Source organism: Lissotriton helveticus, chromosome 8 (assembly GCF_964261635.1).
Source record: "Lissotriton helveticus chromosome 8, aLisHel1.1, whole genome shotgun sequence".
NCBI classification, from domain to species: Eukaryota; Metazoa; Chordata; class Amphibia; order Caudata; family Salamandridae; genus Lissotriton; species Lissotriton helveticus.
This window is the reverse complement of record NC_136069.1, coordinates 1444805943-1444830278: the sequence shown is the minus strand read 5'-3', so window position 1 is coordinate 1444830278 and position 24336 is coordinate 1444805943.

Sequence of the window (24336 nt, the reverse complement as noted above, 5' to 3'; positions counted from 1 at the left end):
AACGATAGATTTAGGCCCAGATGTCTGTACTGGGGTATAGGTATTACATTGTTCTGCATTCTATCCATCAATTGTTGTTTTTGCACTTGTCACCCAGAGTGGGACTGGAATGCCCAGACGTGGGTTCCATACTCTCCATTCCACTAGAGCAAGCTATCCTGGCTAATGAGGGGTGAAACCCCGAAACCAGTGCTAGGACGAGTGTTTCCAGTCCAGGGTGCACCTGGCCTGGAAGTTCGGGCTGGGCTGTTCCCATTGGGAGCAGGGTCAAGAGTGATTTGCATATGGCTGGGCTCAAAATGGAATGACATTGGGAGCAAAAAAACTATGGATTTAGGGCCAGATCGCTGTACTGGTGTGAATATATGACATTGTTCTACATTCTGTCCATCAATTCTTGTTTTTGGATCTCCAACTGAGCCAACACAGTCGCACCCATGAAAATGACCAGAGCCAGCAGATACGGCAAGCATGCCAGCTTATTCACACTGGAACACATACCCCTCAAATGTGAAAGCAACTGGAGAGATGATGGCACTCAAGCAGGAGCCTCACAGACCTCACCACCTTCAAGTCAGCCCTCTTTGAACATCACTGCTGCCTCAGGAAGGCCAAGAAGGATGCCCTAACCAAACACCTTGAGGAAAGCGCCAATTACACAAAGGAACTCTTCAGCATCATCAGGGAGTTCTCCTGCCCCTCTGTCCCAGAGAATACGAACCACCCTTCCCAGGCCCTCTGCGACCCCCTAATGGAATACTTCCACAACAATATATCAGACGTCTACAGCTATCTTGACCCCTAACACCCTCTGATGAAACCCACAGCCACCTGCCCATCGACTGGAAACTATTCATCGTGCTGGAAAACACAGCCATCATAAATTCGATTCACTCTGAAGTATTGACAGACCCCTGACCCCACCACAAGGAATACTGCAGTGCTTTCACAAACATCCTAAATTCATCCATCACCACATCCTCCAACCACGATGCATGAAAGCAAGCAGAGGGGAAACCGCTCCTTAAGAAACCCTCAGACGACCCCAGTGAACTCAAGAATTACCATCCCATCTCACTGCCCCACCAAGGTCCTGGAGAAAGACATCAATGGCCCTCTCACCGAACACCTGGAAGAAAACTAACTGCTTGACCTCTACCAATCCAGCTTCCACTCTGTCCACAGCACCAAGATCGATCTGATTGCCTCAAATGGCAATATAAGATCCCTTCTCGACCAAGGCAAGGCAGCAGCCCTGATCCACCTTCACCGCTCAGTGGCCTGTGACACTTTATCCCACCACAACCTCATCACCAGACTCTACCACATTGGCATCCGGGTTAACAACCTCAAGTGGTTCACCTCCTTCCTCCCAGGACACATGCAGAGGATAGGCCTTCCACTCTTCACCTTGGACCCCAAGAACATCATCTGCAGTATCTCCCAAGGCTCATCCCTCAGCCTCACCCTCCTAAGCACTTACATGACTCCGCTGGCCGACATCATCCTCATCCATGGACTCAACATCATCTCATACGCCAATGACACCCAACTCATGCTCTCCCTGCCTCCACCAGATCTAACTTACAGAACACCATGACCAACGTCGCCAACTGGATGAGGTCCAACTGCCTGATGCTGAAAATGGACAAGACGGAAGTGTTCATCCTTGGGAAGAACATCTCACCCTTGGCACGACAGATGGTGGCCCACCAAACTCGGACCCACCCCTACCCCTACCCCCACTGACCACGCCCACAACCTCTGCATCATTTTGAACAGCCAATTCTTCATGAAGCGACAAGTCAATACTGTATCCTCCTCATGTTTCCACACCCTTCACATGCTCTGAACCAGGAGAACAGTCACTCAAACCCTCATTACCAGCTGACTCAACTATGGAAACGCACTTCACGACAGAACCACCACCCAACTACTCAAACAACTCCAGGCTATACAGAACACCACAGACATACTCATCCTCAACCTTTCTAATCACTCCCACCTCAGAAGTCTCCATTGGCTGCCTGTCTAGAAGAGATGCCAGTTCAAACTGATAACCCACGCCTACAAAGCCCTCCACAACATTGTCCCCACTTACATCAACCACCGCCTGACCTTCCACCAACCCACCAGACAACTCTGCTCCACCTCCTTCACCCTCACACATGTCCCCCGCATCTGTCAGAGCCACAGTGCAGGCCGTTCCTTCTCCTACCTTGCTACCAAGTCCTGGAACGACCACCCCCTACACCTTCTAACCTCATCTTCACTCTCTGACTTCAGTAAGGGGCTCAAGACCTGGCTCTTCGACTAAATCATGAGGGACCTAAGCACCTGGATACCCCCAGGAGTAGTAAGCCATGCTATACAAATACTGTCTCACTGATTGATTGCCTAAGGAGCAAGCTTTTTCTGAATTATTAAGTGTCTGCCAATGCAATAATACATCAATGATGGAGTTCATGTTTAATTTGATGGTATTATGAATCTTTAAAACCAATGTTAACATGAGAGAACTTTCTGAATTGTGGGCCTCCATTTCTTTACCTCCAACTGCTGTCTCCGAACTTAGTCATGTCTCACTTCTGTTATTAAGGGGAATGTAGATTAGGATACATTTTATGTTTTTTTTAGATTTCTCATGCTGATGCGGCAAAGAGTGGATATGGCTCGGCCTGTATAGCACCATCCATAGCTTCCAATTTTTCGGCATCCCTGTCTCTCCACCCAAGATGTGCCAGCAAGGACCCCACCCAACAACATGTGACTCCCCACTCAAGTTTCTTTCCTGGGCAGAAGAAAGAGAAGGAAGCTGACGGGTGATCACAAAGGCACCGTGGAGCTTGGAGATGTGTTTGCTGTCTTTTCTCTCTTTTTTCTCCTTATTTAAAGGGCTATGTTGCTGTTGCATACCAAGGTAACAATTAAGGGCTCTTCGGCTGCAATATCAGGCTATAAACACAAATTAGAGGTTACTGGCACAAAGGAAGTGCTGTGGGGCTGGGTTTTCCATGCGTGAATGAGAGCCCAACAGAGCAGAAACTGGATAGAAGACATTGCAAGACCACTGAATCATTAAACCTGTTGGCTTACATATTGCAAGGGAATGGAACATGATATATGACGTCATTTTAGGCTAAGGACTAGGAACATCATCCACTGAAATTTCTTTTTTAAATTGCATTGTGTGTAAGAGGGAGGTGTGCTAATCCTGTGGCATGTCTCTCACGGTGCTGTTGTCTAGGTGACATGGCGCCTTTGGCCAATCATGGATTTTTAGCCAACTGGGACTTATTTGTGATTTTTTTGCCAAGAAAAGACGCACTAATAAACTTTTTTAATTAAGGCATTAGAGATGGAGCCTAGTGGCTTTGAACCATCGCACTTCTTAAGATCAGATTCTTCCTTATTAGCCTCATTAATAGTAAATATATTTCTTCTCCACATCAGTATCGGTCCCATAAAGAAGTACGGTCAATCACAGGCACCCCTTCACTTGCTTGTATATCCCAGTACTCCCTTGACATTTTGTATGGTAAGAGAAAGAATCAGCTCCAAAGTCAGAGTGTAAGAGGAACGATGATTCAGTTAGAAAAGGGACGTAAGTTAGTCATCATATCTGAGTAGCTCCAGAGCCTTGTTGCTATTTTAAGGCCATTTATCAACCACAAGATTGCACATGAGGTATCAATATCTAAAATTTACCTAATTTTGAGGATGCACCTGCCTGGGATAAGGTGTCACAAATAATGAATGGAAATGTTACACATCAGCCCCCTAAAACATGGAAATGTCCACCACCCTCTGGGATGCTTTCAAGCCCACGATCAGAGGTGTAGACATCAGCTATTGCTCTGGGAAGAAACGACGACACTTGGTGCAGGTGCAAGAGATGGAGGATCATCAGGTACAACTCCAATCCCAAATGGTGGAGGGCTTGGACTCCAGCTCCCATCGGAACTTGCTACATGTTCACCAACAGTCCCACCAGCTGCTTACGGATAGCACTAAGGAAGCCTGGTTGGCGACCCAATACAGGATTTATCAATGGGGTGACAAATCCAGCCAGATGTTCATTAGACTATGCCAAGCCCGATCGTCCCAGACGCAGGTCCCCTTTTTGATGTCCCCAGATTGCGACATGTGCGCCTCCCCCGAGGCAGTGGTTCAGGCCTTTGCCACCTTCTATGCAACACTGTATGAGTAGCGCAAGGTCATCGCCGAGTCCCTTAAAGATGACTTCTTCACAGATATCCCTCCTCGCCGCCTATCAGATGATCAAATGCGACACCCTAGACAAGCGCTTCTCATTAGATGAACTGCAGATGGCGCTATCCAACATCCACCCAGGCCGTGCACCGGGCCCGAACGGGTTCCCATGCAATTTCCTGCGCCCACATATGGTGACCCTAGGTCCTCCCCTCCTTGAGACGCTGCACGAGGCTTTGGAGCAGGGAATTCTGCCTCCGGATTGGCGGCATGCCGAAATTGTAGTCTTCCTCAAGCTTGGCCGCCCTCCTAAAAATCCGGGTTCATATAGCCCCATTTTCTTGCTGAATTTTGAGCCCAAAATTTTGGGGAAGGTCTTGGGCGACTGCCCCCGCTCATGCATTCAGGATCTGGTACATCTGGATCAATCTGGTTTCAAGCCACAGCGCTCCACCAGACCCAATATCGGATGGGCCCACAACGCCATTGCAGAGGCCCATCGTCTGGATCGCCCGCGGCAATCTTGTTGGCAGAAATTACCTTTTTAAGCTCTTAGAGGCAATCAACTTGGTACCACGATTTAGGGCCTATGTGAAACTCTTATATACGGAGCTCACTGCTTCTGTCCGCGCGGCCGGGTGCTGCTCTGCTCCATTCCCCATCCGCAGGGGCAAAAGGCATGGTGCCCCTTGTCCCCTCTCTAATTTGCATTACCGATTGAGCCACTAGCCGCATGGGTGCGCAGGGACTCGGTCCTTCATGGGCTGGTTTGGTGGCAGGAGTACTCAGACAGGATTGCACTATACGCAGATGATGCCCTGTTCTTGATGTCTGACACGTGGGTCTCCGGACCCCGTGTGCTCCAAATCCTGCAGATTTTTTAGGAGACTTCGGGGCTATGCGCTAACCCGTCCAAATCTATCCTGTTCCCCATCTGTGTCGCACAGCGGAATCAAGCTGGGGCCTCGCAATTGATTATTGCAGACACTGGCTTCTCGTACCTCGGCGTATGCATCACGGGGTGTCCCCACCCTGAGTAGATGCATAATATAGCTCCCCTGGTCCCGGCTGCGTGAGATGATGAATTGGTCCCACCTACCCCTTTCGCTATACGGCAGATCTGCCATTTTCAAAATGGTATAGCTGCAGCGCTTGCTCTATAGGCTACAGAACTATCCGTATTCTTTTTCCCCGTCGTGGTTTCTCCAAATAAATGCACTCCTGAATAGGTTCCTCTGGCAGGGGGCTGCGATCCGGGTGGCATTGGCGATATGCATCCAATCCACGTACAGCGGCGGTATTGCAGCGGCTGACATCCGAGCGTACTGTTGGGCTTCGCACCTCCTGGCGATTAACGAATGGTGGTATGGTTCTCCGGCAGATCCGGCTTATGCTGTGGAAAGGCTCTTTATGAAGGATACTCTGCTGCTTCATCTTCTCTACAGTTGCTCGCCCTTAGAGGCGTTTGCCCAGGCCTGCCAGACAGTTATTCAGATATGGAGGTGGGTGGTTCGGTCCATGGGGTGGTGGGGTATGTTGACTGGCGCAACTCCCCTCTGGCAGAAAACACACCTTCGGCCTGTCTCGGCACTAGTGGAGTTTTGCAGGTGGGATGACATTGAGATATCCACTCTCTGAGGCATTATTCAGGGGTCCACAGAGTTTCATCAGTATCTGCAGCTCCGACACGCATTGACCCCCGATACGACATCTTAAGTCACTGCCCGAGTTCCACCCGCTGGAAGGTCAGTTGCTGATGGGAGACCTAGGGGCCCACAAAATCCGACAAATTTATCAAACCCTCACTACACACTCCAAGACCACTATACATTGGACCCGGGCGGCATGGGAGGCGGACCTGCCCACCCTAACGGACTACGATTAGGCCGAGGTGCTGGCGAGCCCCAGGTATGCCGCCGTCCCTACCAGATGTAGGCTTATCCAATTTAAATATCTCCATAGAATTTATTACACGCGCTTCCTTCTCTGGAAAATGGGGGCTATCCAGTCCCCCACCTGCCTCCGTTGTGGCACAGATGAGGGGTCATTCCTGCATACGGTGTGGAGCTGCATGGCATTGCAGCTCTTCTGGTCAGGCATGTTGTCTTGCATGGGGAGGGTACTGGCATGGGACCTTCCGGTGGACCCTAGACTGATGCTCTTACACAGCACAGAGGACATTGGGGTGAGCAGATATAAAAGACACCTTCTGTTCTTGGGCCACACATTGGCTAAGCGAGACATAGTGCAGCAGTGGAAGGCTACGTCCCCACCTAGCATAGCCAGTTGGAAAAAGGCCTTGGATATGTGCATGTCAGCAGAGATTGCAGTGTTTCAGGCAAGGGGCTGCCCGCAGAAACATGGAAAGATCTGGGCTAGCTGGGCCAAGTACAGGGGTATCAACTTGTCTTTAATGGTGCAGTCAGGCACCCACGACCCTATCGAGAGACTAGTGGTGAATGACTTGCCAGTTTAACGTGCCAATGCTACACGGATGTGGACGGAAATTCATTTGATGTGTCTATATTATAATTTGAAAGAATGTAAGGTGCGCGTTTGGGGGAAGATGGGGTGTTTTCTATGGTCTGATGTTTCGCAGACGTCATGGGTGGGTAATTCACAGTACCTAGACTTTATACACTGTGCCTTTCAAATGTACGTTGCTTGCTGAGCCTGGCCCATCTGGTTCTTTGTAAAATCAATAAAAACATGGAAATATCACTGTTGGACCTGGCCCTCTCTGCAGGGTCATACCCAAACCTTCTGCCTTTTCCCTCCAATTTTTAGGAAATTAGTTTTTGTTGGCTTTAGGACTCTATACACTTTACCACTGCTAACCAGTGCTAAAGTGCTTGTGCTCCCTCCCTAAAACCTTGTTTGATTCGCTTATACCTGATTGCCATGTTTAATTTACTTAATTTACTTAAAAGTCCCTTGTAGAATGGTATGCCATATACCGAGGACCTATAAATTAAATGTTACTTGAGGGCCTGCAGCACTTATAAGTAACTCTTTAAAACAAGCCCGAGGCCTGCCATTGCTGCCTGAATTCAGTTTTAAACTGACATGTCAGCTTAGCATTAAAACCCCCTTGCTAAGCCTTAAGCTCTCTTTATATCACATGTAGGTCACCCAAAAGGTAGGCCCTATGTAGCGCATAGGATAGGGTGCTGTATAATTAAAAGATTAGACGCTGGATGTGTTCCTTGTAAAATGTTTTAATTGGGCTGCAATTTAGTCGGATGCTGCCTTGTATGTGAATCTCGCTCTTTTTTAGTGCCTGACTTCTATTGGGCCAGATGTAGGAGCCTAAATACCAGTCGGTAACGGCCGATTTCGGCCGTTACCGACCAGTATTTAAGAATTGGCATGCAGGGGGCCAATTTTACCGATTCGGTAAATTTACCGAATCGGTAAAATACCGAATCGGTATTTGTACCGATTCGGTAACTTGCAGATGTAGGTGGGACTCTTCAGAGTTCCAAAGGTCTTACAGATTCGGTATTTTACCACCCAATCCAATTGGGTGGTAAAATACCGAATCCAGGTGTGCATGCACATGTGTGCATGCACACCTATGCCATGTGACAGACAGACATGCCCTTAGGGCATGTCTGTGTGCCACATGGCACACATGCCTGTATTTGGGGTGCTAGAGGGTGTCAAAGTGACACCCCCTGCACCCTTGCTGAAATCGGTATTTTGTGAATCGGTAAATACCGATTCGGTATTGCCCATTGATTCCTATGGGCTTCAAGACCCATAGGAATCAATGGGCAATACCGAATCGGTATTTACCGATTCGGTAAATACCGATTTTTACAGATTCGGTAATTCAATTACCGAATCTACATAAATCTCCCTCCTTCATATTTACCGATTCATAAATACCGAATCGGTAAAATTCGGTATTTATGAATCGGTAAATACGATTTTCCTACATCTGGCCCTAAATCTTTTTTCACTGTGAAGACTGTGGAAATCGCTGAATACTGTCCTTGATTTTTTAATAACTGCTCGTGTTTGTAACTGTCACAACTTAGTTACTTTATGTGTTTGTACCCACTGCGGCTGCCTCGCCATATCAAAGCCTCTGTCTAGAAGCTTGTCCCACCTTCCAGAACCAGGGCACTAAAGTATAAAAGTAGGACATCTGACACCAACTCTTCAGTACACTTATGGACCTGTGGATAGTCTGTCAGAAAGAAAAACATTCTGTCCTGCTACCAAGAATGCCACTCTGTTGGACTGCTGCTCTAAAGTTGTTTTTTTGGAAATCCATTTTTACTTATTTTTTTGGTTGAAATGTCTTTATTGTTTTATCACAAAAATCTCAGTTATTAACCAATGTATGAAAGATATTCGATACATCATTTAATCTGTTACAGTATAACAATCAGTTTACTGTAATAACAATTTTACTTTTTGGGTCTCGCCTAGCGAATGCAGCGCATTCGCTTGTTTACCTTGGCGAGCCTATTGTTGTCGGTTTGGTGCGCGAAGGGAGACAAACCATGTGCGTGCACGGACAGGCGATGTGCACGCGGATGGCATCTCCTCTCTGCCTCTAACACTCCCACAGCGCGCTCACACGCTCCCACCGCTCGCTTGTTTAATGTATGTTGGAAACAGGAGGCTTCAACTTCCATATTTGGTGCTCTCGCGCCTCGCTGCTAGTATCCTATCTGTTGCTTCGAGGAGAGGTATTGTGTATTTTTACTTGCCATATATGGCGGTAGCTTGGTTACTGTGCCTTTTGACCTGAATTAGAAATAACTGCTGCAGTAAAGTGCTGCATTTTGCCCAATGAGTTGAGAGCAACTGCTTGCTTGGGTGGCTGCAGGCTGCAGGGTGTAGCTTGAACTGATTGCAAAGTGAAAAGTATTTTGAGCGGTTTGAGTGTACTGTACTTTTAACGCAGCCTGATTCATTTTAAAGTAACTCTGGTGCTGTAGACTGGCACTACAAATGCCCCTCCCTCGCACTCTGAACTGCCTTTTCCAAACCAACGTCTGTGTTTATCTTATGTTTGCTTCCTCAAATAGCAGGCGGGCAGAGCTCTTGCTGTACATTCATTTTGTCCTGCGGCATCAAATATGAGAAGTTTATGAATAGCAAAATTATGACATTATAGAGCTGGGTCATGTGCTGTTTGGCAGAAATTCCTTAAGTGTTTGAAAGTTACTTTTTTATTTATTTTCAAAAGACCAGTCAATGAGAGGAAATTCATGTGCAAATTTTTTGTGAATCCATGGTAAGGCCTTTTTTCCCTCATTGTATTGGACATGAGTGTTTTCAAAGAAGAATCCTGAGCGGATTGTCTGCTGTTCATCAATCACATGTGGGCTTGCTGTCAGACACTTCGCACACCATAGTTTTGTGGCACAGAGTTACATCTCCGGTGGTCAATTGATCAATCTGTCTGTATCTTTCTCTGCTTCAAAAACCAACCAATCCACATAAGCTCACAGGGGATTGATCTGAGGGTGTGGATGTGGGAAAAGGTTGTGAAGAAGTTCAACAGTAAAAACAAGCATTGGTGAAGCCCTGTACGAAAGCTATTGGCTTTGGCTATGTTTTGTTTAGCCATGTTGTACAGCAGCGCAGCTGCTGTGCAGCTTGGCTGAAAGTCAGGAAAAATAAGCGCTATTATGTCCAGCGCTGACATCATCATATTGCTTTTTTTCTTAACTTTCAGCTATGCTGCTGTACAACATGGTGAAAAAAAATGTCAAAACCAAGAGCTCTTGCGTAAGCTCGACCTATTGGCTTTGCCAATGCTTTTTGTTATCGGGAAGTGAAAAGGGCATATTGTGTCTGATGTAATCTCTTTTAGCATTTTTTCTTCAAAATACTAAGAGGCAATCATAAGCACAAAGGGCAAGTTAGATTGTCAGATACTCGTTCTGAGGCCCGCGCACAACAGCACCAACTCCGATACATGTGATGGCAATACACAAGCTAAGACCAAAGTAAACAGCAATCTGTATCGACATGCATACTTTTATAGAAGACCCCAAATACCATGTGAGCATTAGAAAAGCCATATTCCAAATATGCATTGATTTCTGGCCTAATAAGTACATGCACGAACGTGCAACAACTTCTACAGACATGCGTTCATTGATGCCCTTGAGAAGACATCCAGAGCTAACATGTGAGAGATAGGGAAAGAAGATAGGATAAGAAGAATGCAAGTGTGCAGACATGCCGCCAGGGCCCTGCTTGTCGCTCTTCCATTCATTCACAGACAGACACGCAGACAAATGCAGCACACACACAGGGTAGCCTGGACAGACCTGCTGAAGTACTCGCCTCGTTGTACCTGAGGTAGCCATGTCACAGAGCGCTGTCATTGGGCATTCTGAGTCTAGCACTGCCTTGATGACTGCTCAGCGGACTCTTAATGAGTCAGAGCTTTTTCTGCCTAGTCTGCCCTTGACATACATGAAGTATCTTGGCACAGAGTGCAACCGGAGGATATCAAGGGATGGCTGCTATGCAAGTTCTCAGAGATTTTTTGCATTCTGGAAATAGACTTTGTGGATTGTTTAAGATCAATGGTTTCTATGCCCGGGCAATGATTGATTTTTTTCCGTCAGGGTAGGAGGGGGCAAGCAGAAAAGTCTGAGGTTTGGAGTGGCAAGCAACATCACCCAGAGGTGGGGGAGAGAAGAATGAGAGGGAGACAGCTTTCAATCACTCTTATGGTGTGCTACAGCAAAAAGAACAAGCATTCGTATTGCAATAGGTCTCTTATTTACGCAAGTTTAAGCCATTGCCTTTGTAAATGACGGTCTTTTATTTATGTTTTAAAACCCAAAACCAAAATACAAGGCATAGCTATTTACAATGCCAATAACTCAATCTCGCGTAACTGCGAGACCTATTGCATTGCAAATGCTTGTCCTTTGGGCTTCAAAACTTGGAGATCATAACTTTAACACATCCCGCTACCCCCACCCCCCGAACTAGCTCTAGCTTCCAATGTAAGGTATATTTTCTTTTACTTTTCAGGAGTCATCCTGCATGTCTCTTGCTTGAATCCAGTTTTACATTATGTATTAACCCTTTCATTTGTTTTTGCATTATGCGATCTGTGAAGAGCCGCCAGTAAAACCCACATTAGGATTAACTCTGTCCTTGGTATTGATTTAATGCCTTCACATTTTCAAATTTAGTATAAAGTATTTTTGTAGATAAGGGAAGGTCTTTTCCAGGCTGAAAATAGATATATCCTTTTGAAATTTCCTCAGTTTTTTGCCCTCAGTGTTAATCTTAAATTCTCCAATTTGTTTATCATTTTGGCAATAAAAGCCTTAGAGTACTTAAAGGTTGTGTTGTTTTGAATCTTTTCTTCAAGCTACTTAATTGTTTCAAGTTCTTTCTGCGCAAGTTACTGTGGTTTTTTAAATGACAGACGCATCCTATAAATGGAATATTTAGTCCCTATGTTGCTGAAATCCCCAATGCATTCAGAATCATATGTTAAGATCAGCGGGATGTTGTGCACCTGGAGACCTTGTAGAATATATTCATTTGTAGCTGCTCCAATAATACCTCTCCATGTAATACTGTTCTGATATCTTTCTTTTAAGTCTTATCAGTGTTTCCGATACCGATCGTTGTTCTATATTAATAGACATAGTGCCAGGTCTTAATACAGATGGGCGTCTTAATAATTCTTCAGTCTCTACTTTGAATAACTCAAAGTCTTCGGGTCTGACATTGCATTCAGAAGTGTATTGATATGCTCTCCTGTTCCAATTCATACCTGGTTCTCAATAAAAGCTATTTACCATAATTATTAGAAACAGTCAATGATTCCAATTTTTTTTAACCAAAAGTTGCCCTCATTTGCTAGTGCACACCCTAATACTGCCAACACAAAATGGGTCTTGACTCAATTTAGGAGAATGAGGGTAGAAGTACTCAAATGAGTGACATCACACATATTCACTGAGAACCCTGGCAATCTTGGAGAATGATGGGTGATTACAAGTTCAGACACACAAGACTTTGACACGATGTAGAGGAATCTATCTGCTTGCGTAGGCTTGCGTCTGCTAGCACGATGGTGACCAGCAATGGCAAAGCTCAGACTCTTACTAGAAAATGTATTTCACCAAATGTCATGTTGTGCTGACTGCAAACAAATAGTAGGGTTCCTCGTCGTTCGCTATGCCGAAACATTTTATACTGCAATATTCATAAACAACGCTGACTTCGTGAACTGGTCAGGGACTTTTTGAACTTCTCTTTTTGCCAATAAGGAGATTGTATACATGCATTTGCATTCCTCTGGCTTTAGCAGAAGAGATCCATTTCATAATAAGAGTAACAAAAGCCAACAACAAGAATCCAACTTTCCAGCCAAAGAGAAAGTCCTGCAAACTGTCAAACCCAGAATGCCAGAATTACTCTAGAACAATCATTTTAGATTCCATGGTGATGACATTCGTTTACAAATAAGAACAAGTGAACATGACAATACTAGATGTTTTACATGAAGAAGAGAAATAGATGATGCATTAAGATTTATAGATCATGGGGCGTGGCTTGGCGCCGCGCAAGATGGCCGGCTAGCTACGGAGCTCCGCCGCACCACCCGACCTCATTAAAGTTTCCCCGATGTGAAGGGGCTTATTTTCGTTTCTTTTTCCTGGATTCTGCCACCGGAACCTCCGGCGACCACACGGAGCGCCTGTACGGCGTTTCAATTGCCGTCTTTCTGCATTTACCGCGATGTTGCTGCCGCTCCTCACGCAGCCGCCATTTTAGGCATGCCGTGACGCACCAGACCTCCGCCTCCTCACCGACCCAGCGCTCCCTCGACCACCATGAGTCGCTTGGCAACACCAATTTTTTGGGGTGAGCTTTAACAGTGCATGTTTTGCTACAATTTCCTCTCCTTTGAGGCACATCTCTTCAGTCTTTTAAAACTGTGAGGATCCTGCTGTGCAACCTACTTCCCCACGCGCTTTGCCACCACAGCGCTTATTCATTGGGGTGTAATGTGACTGTTTCCCTCACTGTTTGCTTCCGGAATGCTTCACAACCTTTTCCTTCCAAGGCAGGTTTGTGCCTTTTTGCTTCAATACCACCGGCACCCACGCCATTCAGCTCGCTGAGCTTCTCAATGTGACTTACCTGTATTTCCTCAGGTTTGTTTTTTGGCGCGTGCTTGTCATATTTAACTGAAGTTTTTCAACAACTATTGCTCTCCTCTGGTCAACATAACCCATGGAGATGTGTTTTTGAATTTTTCCTCTCTATTTCCCCAGTGACTGGCTCCATTAACACTGAGGTGCTCTTTTTGCATCATTATTGTCGTCTTTCCTTTCACTTCTACGCACGTTGAACTTTCGTTGTTGTATGGGGAGAGTCCCCTATGGTATCCTTACGACAACCTAGGTTTCTCTTTGATTCTTTGGTGTGTTTTTCCGGAGCTTTCTTCACCTGCTGGATCTACACTGCCTCAGTCTGCCTCAGTCTACTAAAATGTCGACTCCTTCCTCTCAGCGTGCCTCCTCTGGTACTCCGACCTCCAGTAGATCCTCTCCACAGGCTCCAGCTGGCAAACGTACCAAACAAAATTCTCCCACACCAGACGACCCATCTTCCTCGTCTCCTATTGATCAAATTTTGGAGGAACTCCGTGCCATGCGTCCTTTTATTGAAGAGACGAGCAAAGATATGCAGCTTCTCAAAGATAAATGGGAATCTATGGATGCGCGCCTCTCTTCTGTTGAACTACTCTCACCTGAGGTTCAATCTAACACACAACGCATTGTTACTCTAGAAAAGACTGTCCTTTCTCTACAGAAACACACGGAAGATTTGGAGAATCGCAACAGAAGAAACAACCTTCGTATTTACAATCTGCCAGAAAATCTTGAGGGGGACGATCCAGTCTCTTTCTTCACTTCCTTCCTCCCGAAACTTTTGGACTTACCCCCCTCTACGTCCATCAGTCTTCAGAGAGCACATAGACTTGGCGCCAGACAATCTTCATCTACCAAACCCCGTGGGGTTATTATCCTGTTTCTGAAGTTCACCGACCTTCTTTTGATCCTATCGGCAGCAAGAACCAAAAAACAATTGACTTTTCAAGGTCAGCGAATCTACTTCTCTCAGGATGTCTCTAATGCTACTGCCTCCAGACGCAAGGAATTTTTGGCAATGCGTCCCTCTTTGCGTTCCCTTGGAGCACGTTATGGCTTATTTCATCCTTGTACCTTCAGAGTCACTCATCGGAATAAGACTTGGTCTTTTCAGGAACCTGGTGAACTCCGTAATTTTCTTCTTCTACAAAATGAGGAAGGGATGGAAACCTCCTCCTCTCCATCAAACAGTGGCTGAAATGTTTCTGTTGCATTCATGTTTTGCTCTCTAGCTCTCTTTTTTCTCTAGTTCTATGTACTCTTCTTGGCCTTTCTCTCTTCATCTTTTCGTATTTCTCCTCTTGAATTTTTTCTTCTCTTCAGTCTCCCTGAATATGTTCAACATTTCTCTTTTTCTACTTCTGGTTATGTTTCTCATGTATTTTGTTCCGGTTGTCCTTAATTAATTTTCTTTTTCCATACACAGATCTTCCCGGATGTCTCCTTCACTGTTTTGTTCAGTCCTTCGTTTCCCTTTTGTGAGGTCTCGGTGTGGTTCCGCTCCTGTTCCTGGTCCCTCCGTCTTGTAACGCATCACCACCTCCCCGCCTTCCCTTTGTGTATTACCCCCTTCAGGTATGTTTATTACAGTCATCCTTTTGGATTTGTACTGTCTTCTATGCCTTCTCTCTTTTCCTTTTTCAACATCCTTTATTGACCTTCTTTCCTATCCCCTCGCCTTTCCCCTTTCCCCCTTTCTTTTTCCTTTTCCTCCTATTCTTCTTTCTACCTTTTCAATGGTTCTAATATTTTTTGATTTTTTGCAGTTTAACCTATTGTTCATACAATATGTTTATCCATTTTTCCATTCCCTAGTTCTAATGGTTTATATAGTTTTTACTTCACCCTGTTGCTTGTACAGTATATTTTTGCACCTGTTATCTCTAATTTGTGCTATACAGTCTCATGTTTAACGTCATTTCCTGGAATGTTAAAGGCTTTAACCATCCTATTAAGCGACAGAGAGTTCTTTCCCACCTCTCCTCTTATAATCCTGATATTGCCCTTATCCAAGAAACACACCTCTCTGACGTTGAGTCTTTGAAACTCAAAAGACTTTGGGTCGGTGATGTTTTCTTTTCACCTGCTTCTCAAAAAAAAAATGGGGTCGCTATTCTAGTTCATAAACGTCTCAAATGTAAACTGCTCCTTGAGGAGAGAGATGAAGAGGGTCGCTGGATCTTAGTCAAACTGCTCGTTAATGCTATCCCGATTACTGTACTGAATGTTTATGGTCCTACCTGCCCTGATTCTTCTTTTTGGCCCGTGATCACAGCAAAATGTATCCAATACAAGGACGATGCCTTTTTACTTGGTGGAGACTGTAACCAGATTGTAGACCCCTTTTTAGATCGTAAATCTTCTGTTCGTTTCATTCCTCATAAACCACACAAACAGTTTCTTGACATGATTTCTCAGGTTCATCTCATAGATTCCTGGAGGATCACACACCCGGACACTTTGGATTTTTCCTTTTTCTCTCCCCCACACTCTTCCTTTTCCCGCTTGGATTACATTTTCCTTTCTTCCTCCTTATCTCAAAACCTTCTTTCCTCTTCCATTGAACCTATTGTCATCTCTGATCATGCTCCTATTCTTACTGTCTTTGATCTTCTCCCCCCTGCCCCTAAATCCTCGCGCTGGCGCTTTAACTCTTCTCTTCTCACTGATCCCACTTTCTCTTCGGCATTTCGTTCTTTCACCTCAGAATTCTTCCACCTGAACGCTACACCTACTATCCCTTTGCACACCCTCTGGGACTCGTTTAAAGCCACGGCCCGTGGTTTCATTATTGACTTTGTCTCCAAGAAAAAGAAAGCGTTTCTTCAAAAACGCAAGGTCGCCCTACAACATATTAAGTCACTTGAGCACCAATTTTATACCTCTTCTCCAAATCAAATGTCTCCTGAACTTCTTCGCTCCAAAATTGCCTTTAATAAGCTCACCACAGATTCGGCCTCTTCTTATCTTCTACGTAGTAGCGCACGGTACTACGGGGGTCGCAATAAGTCCGGTAAGCTACTTGCTAATTACCTCAAATCACGGAAGGAGCGGACGGTTATTGATGCTATTTACTCCCCTTCCAATACTCTCCTCCATACGGATAAAGATATTTTGGAGCAATTTCATTCTTTCTATGAAACTCTATATACTCCTGAAAGTCCCCCTACCCCAGATCTTCTTCAGTCATATTTTGCTCGTCTGCCTACACCTGATACCTCCCAGCTCAATTTCTCGACTTTAGACTCTGACATTACCCTTTCTGAATTATCCACTGCATTGACGTCTCTTACCAAAGGCAAGACCCCTGGTCCTGATGGCTTTCCGGTTGAATTTTATCTCCATTTTTCCGACATTCTTTTACCTCATCTTCTTCTCCTCTTTCAGTCCTTTTGTTCCGAAGGCCTCGCTCAAGGAACATTTCAAGATGCCACTATTTGCCTCATCCCTAAAGAAGGGCGTGATCCCAAATTTTGCAAAAATTATCGGCCGATATCTTTGGTCAACGTAGATTATAAATTATTTGCTAAACTTCTCGCTCTTCGCCTTGATCCCCTTCTACCTCACCTCATTGGGAAAGAACAATGCGGCTTTGTTAAAGGTCGCCTTACTTCGGACAACTCTAGACTATTCCTTAATGTCCTCAGTAAAGCCCCTTCCTTATCCATTCCTCTTGCGGCCATCTCAGTGGATGCTGAAAAAGCCTTTGACCGCGTTGATTGGTCGTTTCTTATGGCTTCCCTGAAATGGCATGGTTTCGGTCCAAAATTCATTTCCTATGTCTCCCTAATCTATTCCATGCCCAAAGCCTCTGTTTTAGTCAATGGTAAACTTTCCTCATCCTTTACTCTTAAACGTGGTGTTCGCCAGGGTTGTCCTCTTTCCCCTCTTTTGTTCATCCTAGCTCTTGAACCCTTTTTGACCTCTATCCGTAATAATTCTTCCATCTCTGGCTTTCCATATGGACCCAATCACCTTAAATTATCTGCATATGCTGACGACATCCTTCTTTTTATTTCTGACCCTGCTACCTCAGTCCCCTCCCTATTGGCTGAATTTGAACATTTTTCTTTGGTCTCCGGGTATAAAATCAACTCGGACAAGACGGAGATTCTTCCCCTCACTAAATTCTGTCTTCCGCATTTCTTTTCTTCCACTGGCTTTGCTTGGCAGAGTAAGAAACTTAAATATTTAGGTGTACTTTTCTCCAACTCTCCCTCGTCCTCTGTTCGTCTTAACATGGACGCTGTTCTTTCTAGAATAGAGGCCCTCCTCACCTCCTGGAATCCCCTTTTCCTCTCATGGTGGGGGCGTCTCGACTCCATTAAAATGATGGTTGCTCCAATCTTAATTTATTTACTTTCCATGCTCCCGATTCATATTCCGACTCTTTACTTTCGTCGTATTGACTCTGTCTTGTCCAAATTCCTCTGGAAACAGAAAAAAGCGCGCATCTCACTCTCATCCCTTCGTAAACCCAAAGTGAATGGTGGTACGAATTTTCCGGATTTCCGCCTCTATCACAAATCCTTTTCCCTCCGTCAAGCTTCTCGTTGGTTATCACAGGACATTTCCTTTCTGTCCCCACTTTGGCTTTCTGTTGAGCGTGATCTTTTACTTCCACATTCATTTAAAGAAGTTCTCCTCTTCACCGCTAAGGCTCCATGTCTTGTCTCCCCTATTTTTCGACACACTTCATCTCTTTTGCGACCCCTGACCTCATCTGTTCCTATTTCTCGAGAGTCCTTTCTCCTTATGCCCATTTGGTATAATTCACTTATTCTCATACGGAATAGACCTATTGCCTGGCCTACCTGGAGATCGAAGGGTGTTATCTGGGTTAATCATCTTTTCGATGGCTTGTCCCCTCGTTCCTTCCCTCAATTTCAGTCCTCCTTCCAATGCCCTTCTTCCTTCGCGAAGAAATATTTCATTCTTATGGAAACCGTTTTTGAACGATACTACTCTCTTGATTCTGCCATCTCACCCCCGTCATCTTCTTCTTTACTTACCCTTCTTTCTGCTGTCCCTAAGGCCTCCCTTATCTACCGATTTTTCTCTGCTTCTGACCCTGATCGCCCCAAATCGAAATTAGAACTCTCTTGGGAGAAAGATCTCGATTCTATATGGCCGATTTCTCTTTGGGATAAAATTTGGGCTAAATCTCTCAAAACCTCCCGCAATGCCTCTCTGACTCAATCTCTCTTTTTCTTTTATCATAGACTCTATCTTTCTCCACTTTCCTTATCTCGTTTTATATCCTCTTCTAGTGCTGATTGCTGGACCTGCAATGCTACCAATGCAGACTCCTTTCACCTTTTCTTTCTCTGTCCTTCCGTCCGCCTTTTCTGGACACAGATGTGGACCCGTATTTCTCATATCTTTCACTTCTCTCTCCCTTTCTCAGCTTCCTTGGTGTTTCTAGGCAGTCTGTCTGATTCTCTTGACCTCCCACCACACTCGAGAGGTCTCTTTGACCTCATGCTTGCCCTTGCCCTCCAACACATTTCTTCTAATTGGAAATCTCTACACAAAATTTCCATGGTCTGTTGGTGGAACTTACTCTGTCATTCCCATAGGCTCGACGTAGCCTTCGCAGCCTTGTGCAAACCTTCCCGTAATGTTGATTTATATTGGTTACCTTTAACTTTATATTTGGACCAATCTGCCAAGACAAAACCCTGTACTTTTTCCTCTGCCAACTTTAAGCCCCCTTGAATAAGTGTACTCCTGTATCTACTCAATTTAATCACTCTCTCGCTTGTGCCGTCTTATACTTCATAATATGTTATTTACTGCCTTTTAGACCATATATCTATCGTTATTCATAGTCATTGGTGCTTTTACTGTACTTTTTTATGCTTGATGTTCATAATTACTGCAATTTTCTGTTTATGACTTATTGTTAGGTTTTTCTCACTCCCCCCCCTCCTTTCCCTCCCTCCTTTCCCCTCCCTCTTAAAAACGCTTAAAATGCTTTGTTCCTCATTTGTACCATCAGCTTTTATTTTTTATCCTCTCATCATATTCCCTCTTCCTCATTTATATCTGCTGATGTTACCTTGTTGGATTGATTATTTACTTCAATAAAGCTTTCAAACATAAAAAAAAAAAGATTTATAGATCATCTTTGTTATGTGAATCTATAAAATGTTTCATAAACCCTTTAGCTATATTTATATGATGACCACATAAGCCAATGAATATCTTAGAATGTCCCTGTAAGCCAAAACGTGCCAAAATAAACATGAAAGTATTCCAAAACCACTGGATTAGAGGGAACAACTTCACAAAATTTGGTTTATGATAAATGTTCTGCTATATCAGTGTAGTGAAACTCGTCAAAATGGTTTACAGATATACATGTAATACTTTAGATCTTTTCTTGAGATACTTGTGTAGTGGTTCATGACATAAAAGTTGCCAGGACCAATAAAACAAAATGTGTCTCTTCCTGCCAAACTCTGTGGGCTCATGGGCTTGACGATCTGTTAGAATTTATGAGTACTCATTTCAGTCTTGCCTAGTAACTGTAGGGCATTTCCCCCCAATAATTCAAGCAGCAACATTCATCAGGGGCTCACCCCATCACTTGGGAAGTTGAGGAAGATAAGGAGAAGGTTTATTTGGCATGCAATGAGCTCTCTCTCAGTCTAAAAATAACACGAGAAATGAGGCATGTCTGCTGCTGCAGCCAAAGCCTCGTGCAACTTTTCCATCCGGGATTCACAGCTAGAAAAATTGTATATGGTTCTCCCATACCCACAGAAACTATGGACCTGATTCACAAAGGACCTCCGCACATGTGGTTGAGGCCATGCAATCGTGGGGGAGTCTCTGCACTCGGGGCACAACCTCCGCAATAAGAATTGTGGTTATTCTGACCCTAGTGTGGAGAATCCCCCACGACTGCGGGGCCTCCGCCACGAGCGTCGAGGCCCTTTGTGAATCAGACCCACAGTGTGAAAAAACCTACTCACACTGAATTAAGTGAAAAAAAAGTTCCATGTTGTAATTTTGCTATGTCTGACTCAGAATAAGGGTCTTTAAATTAAGAAACTGTCACCCTGAGAGCAACTATTTTAGAGACTAAACTTGGCTCTCACAGTAATTGTGTTTGATACTGCAACAAATACAAGCAAGTGGGGAGAGGAGTTCGCCTAACAACTAGGGTAGTCGACCTCAAATCTGGGGAACTGGGTTTGAGTCTTGGCAATGACAATGAACATCCTGTGATTCTAGGCAAATCAGTTAATCTCCCCGTGCCTAACAAAACTGAATGTGTGTTCTCATGTAACGTACCAGGTGCTATGTAATGTACTCTGATACCCGAATCGGATCAAGTTTGCGTTGTATAAAACTCTGGAAGAAAAAAAAGTTGTCATTTATTATTTACTGCACATATTACACCCCAAGGTATGACCATTAGCAATATTGCATTTTAAAAGGTGTGTGCAGACTTTATAGCTCTCTACAAGTTATCTCTGCAGCCTCTAACGTGCCCAAAGCATACTTGTCATTAAATTCATGCAGAGAGTGTTAAAAGATGCTAAGGCCCTAATGCACTAATCTCAGTTTGCATTAAATACACAATTGTTGTGCAGTGTTTTGCACTGTGATGGATTTAATAATCTGACACAATGAAAATAACATTCAGAAGGAGTGACAGAATCTCTGCTCCATTTATCCTAATGAAGTAGAGTTGAGTTTGCAAATACTACCGACCTCCATCACTGCATTAGCATTTGAAAAATTGTGATATTATAGGCAGCTATGCACCTTAAAGTAAAGAAGGGCAAGAAAGAATGCGTAAATAGAGAAACAATAAATACGGAGACAAAGAAAGAAAACAGATTAGCAAGAGGGATGTATGTAGTGCCACTCTCAAAATGAATCACCCCAAATTGCTTCAGCTTTAAAAAGGGTTGGCCCTGGCATTCTTGGCAGGATTTCCTTGACTTTTTGATTTCTGACCTCTTGTTCTGCTAATTTTGTTTTTGTTGGTTTTAGGACTCGGGGCACTTTTCTACTGTCAACCAGTGCTAACGTGCATGTGCTCTCTGATTTAAGCATGGCAACATTGGCTTATCCACAACTCGTATATTTAGTTTATTTTTAAGTCCCTAGTAAAGTGCACTACATGTGCCAAGGGCCTGTAAAGGAAATGCTTATAGTGGGCCTGCATTACTGATTTTGCCACCCACTTCCGTAGCCGTTAAACATGCCTTAGGCCTGCTATTACAGACCTTGGGGCTCATTAGGATGGAGGAATTTCCGCATCCTCCGGGCCGGCGGAAGCCACCGCCGGCCCGGAGGATGCGGAAAATCCTCTGCGGACCCACCAAAGACCCACCGCCACATTAGGATGGCTGGTGGTGGGTCCTGGTTTCAGTCCGCCGCTTTTCCGCCGCGGTTGACTTACAACTGCGGCGGAAAAGCTGTAAAATGGCTGGCGGTGTCTATCAGACACCGCCAGCCATATTAGGATAGTATAAAAGAGATGCTTTTCCACGGCGGCTTTTCCGCCGTGGAAAAGCATACGGACTTTGACTTCGGGGGCCCGTTGTGGGCCCCCTGGGTGAAGGGGGGGGTGGGGGGTGCACATGGGGGGTACCCATCATACCCCCCTGCATTTGTATGCAGAAATCGTCAGGCACCGCGCGGTGCCTGCCGCTTTCTGCATACAAATGCAATGTATTCATTTTTAATATTGCGGCGGGTGCAGCTTGAAGCTGCACCCGCCGCAATGTTAAAGATAGAGGATGTGACCGCCACCTTGACGGTCACATCCTAATCTTCACGGAGGGAACGCCACTGCACATGCGGACGTTCCCTCCTACTCTGGGGTCGCGGACGGACTCAAGTCCGTCCGCGATCCTAATGTGCCCCCTTGTGTGGGCAGATTTAAACTGCCATGTGAACCTAGCAAATGTGCCCTCTGATACACACAAGGTATTTCAGCATAAAATCAAGAAAGTGAACCAAACGTTTGTGTTGTATGTTGTCTGTAAAGGAGAAACAGTCTTAGGACAAGAACTCTCACTCATATGTTGATGACATGCCTCATTATTGGGTTCCCTCCTCACACCAGGAACGCAAGGTGACTGGTGTGGGCCACAACTCTCCAATAGAGAGGAGCAGAGGTGTTTTAGGTCAGAAGAGCAGTAGGTTTTCGAGTGAGGGGCAAGTGCAAATAAAGAGAAAACATGATGTGGATAAAACTGTCTTGTGATGGGCTAAGAGTCAACTTTATTCTGGGGTCTCAGTGTACATGTTTAAAAACAGGATGTGACAAAGGGTTAATATTATTACCTCGTATATGTCATTGGTCTGGTCAACATGTTTCTGCCTAAAAAAGACCCAAGCATGGTTTGAGGGCATTCATCAGGGCCAACATCAGGTAGTCAAACTGCAATTAAAGTGGGTCTAAAGAAAAAATAAATCAAAATCCAGCCTTGCATAAGGGAAGCTAGATGGAGTGTAGGATAGCCCATCAATTGAGATCACTGGGTACAATATCACTCAACAGGTTTGGAAACAAAGAAGAAAATTCAGAGCAAGCAGACAACAGTATCAACGGCAGGCTGACATGCACATTTGAATGTGTAAATGTTTGTGGCCTCTATGACATCTTCCAGGGAGATCAGAAAGGGCCTGGATCTCTCTACGATCATCCTCACATAGTCCTCTATGGCTGCAGCCTCTGTGGCTCCAGGTTGGGCATGCCTGAACAGAAAGTCAACAGGGTTTCGGGTGGCGGGTCGATACTCGATGGCAAATTAAAATTCTTGCAGTTGAAAAATCCATTTCTCAATCCTTGGATGGGGTCGTGATAAGGAGCCTTTAAATAACAGTATCAAGGGCTTAATGTCGGTGATGACAGCAAATGGGTGGCCATACGAGTATATGTAGAAGTGTTGACAGCCCCATAGGATTACGATCCCTTTCCTCTCGATTTGTGAGTACAGTTTCTCTGTTGGTGTGAGTGCGTGGCTGGCATAGGCCACCGGAGCCCATTCTCCACACTCTTGTAGCTGAGCTACAACTGCGCCTAGGCAGTGGGGCTAGCATCTACTTTGATCTGGTATCTGCAGACAGGGCAGCAGTGTTTAAGTTTTAAAATATAAAGTGCAGGTGCTCAAATTGTTTTTAGGAGGCCACACCTATGTACCCCGGCTCCACCCACTTCCTCCACTGGCTCCACCCACTTACTATATTGACTCCATCCAGATCCTCAACTGGCACTGCTGAATGCCAGATGCAATAGTGGGAAATAATCTACCTTCCAACCCTAAGTAGTGTACGGTGGAAGGTGTTGGTCTCCAAAGAGATGAAGGTGGGATAGTGGTGCATGTGTGCCACTGATTTATTAACAGGGTTCCTCTTAAGTGGGTGTGATGGGCAGTATGATGCCCTTTTAAACTCAGTGAGGACTAATGGTAACAGCTCAAATATATTATTGATAGCTTTCTTTATATATCATAATATGTCTATGTTTTTATGTCTATATGTCAAAGGTCAGTTTTCTATTTGTTATTTAATTTTTCATTAAGGCTTCACATGTTGATTATCTTATTGTACTTTAGTGTCATTTTACTGTTTATATTAATGCAGGTCTAAACCTAACCCCCAACAAAACAGATTTTTTTACATCTCAAGGTACCTAAAATCTCTAACCCGGCCCCAACCTACTTGGATTCCACAATTATCTTAGAATGAACATGGACCACCACCGGTTGCTCTAAGTGTCTCAATTTGCTTATTGATAGGCACCTTGCCCTCCACAAACATATTAACCTTACGACCCCAAAAAATCAACTGTACTCTGATATTCATCCATGGAATAAAACACTTTATTCCGCGTAAGCGCAGAGATACTCCTCCGGAAGTCGATTCCAGCGCTATATAAACCCAATACAAATACAAATACAAACAAGATCTCACAGATGTTGCTACATCT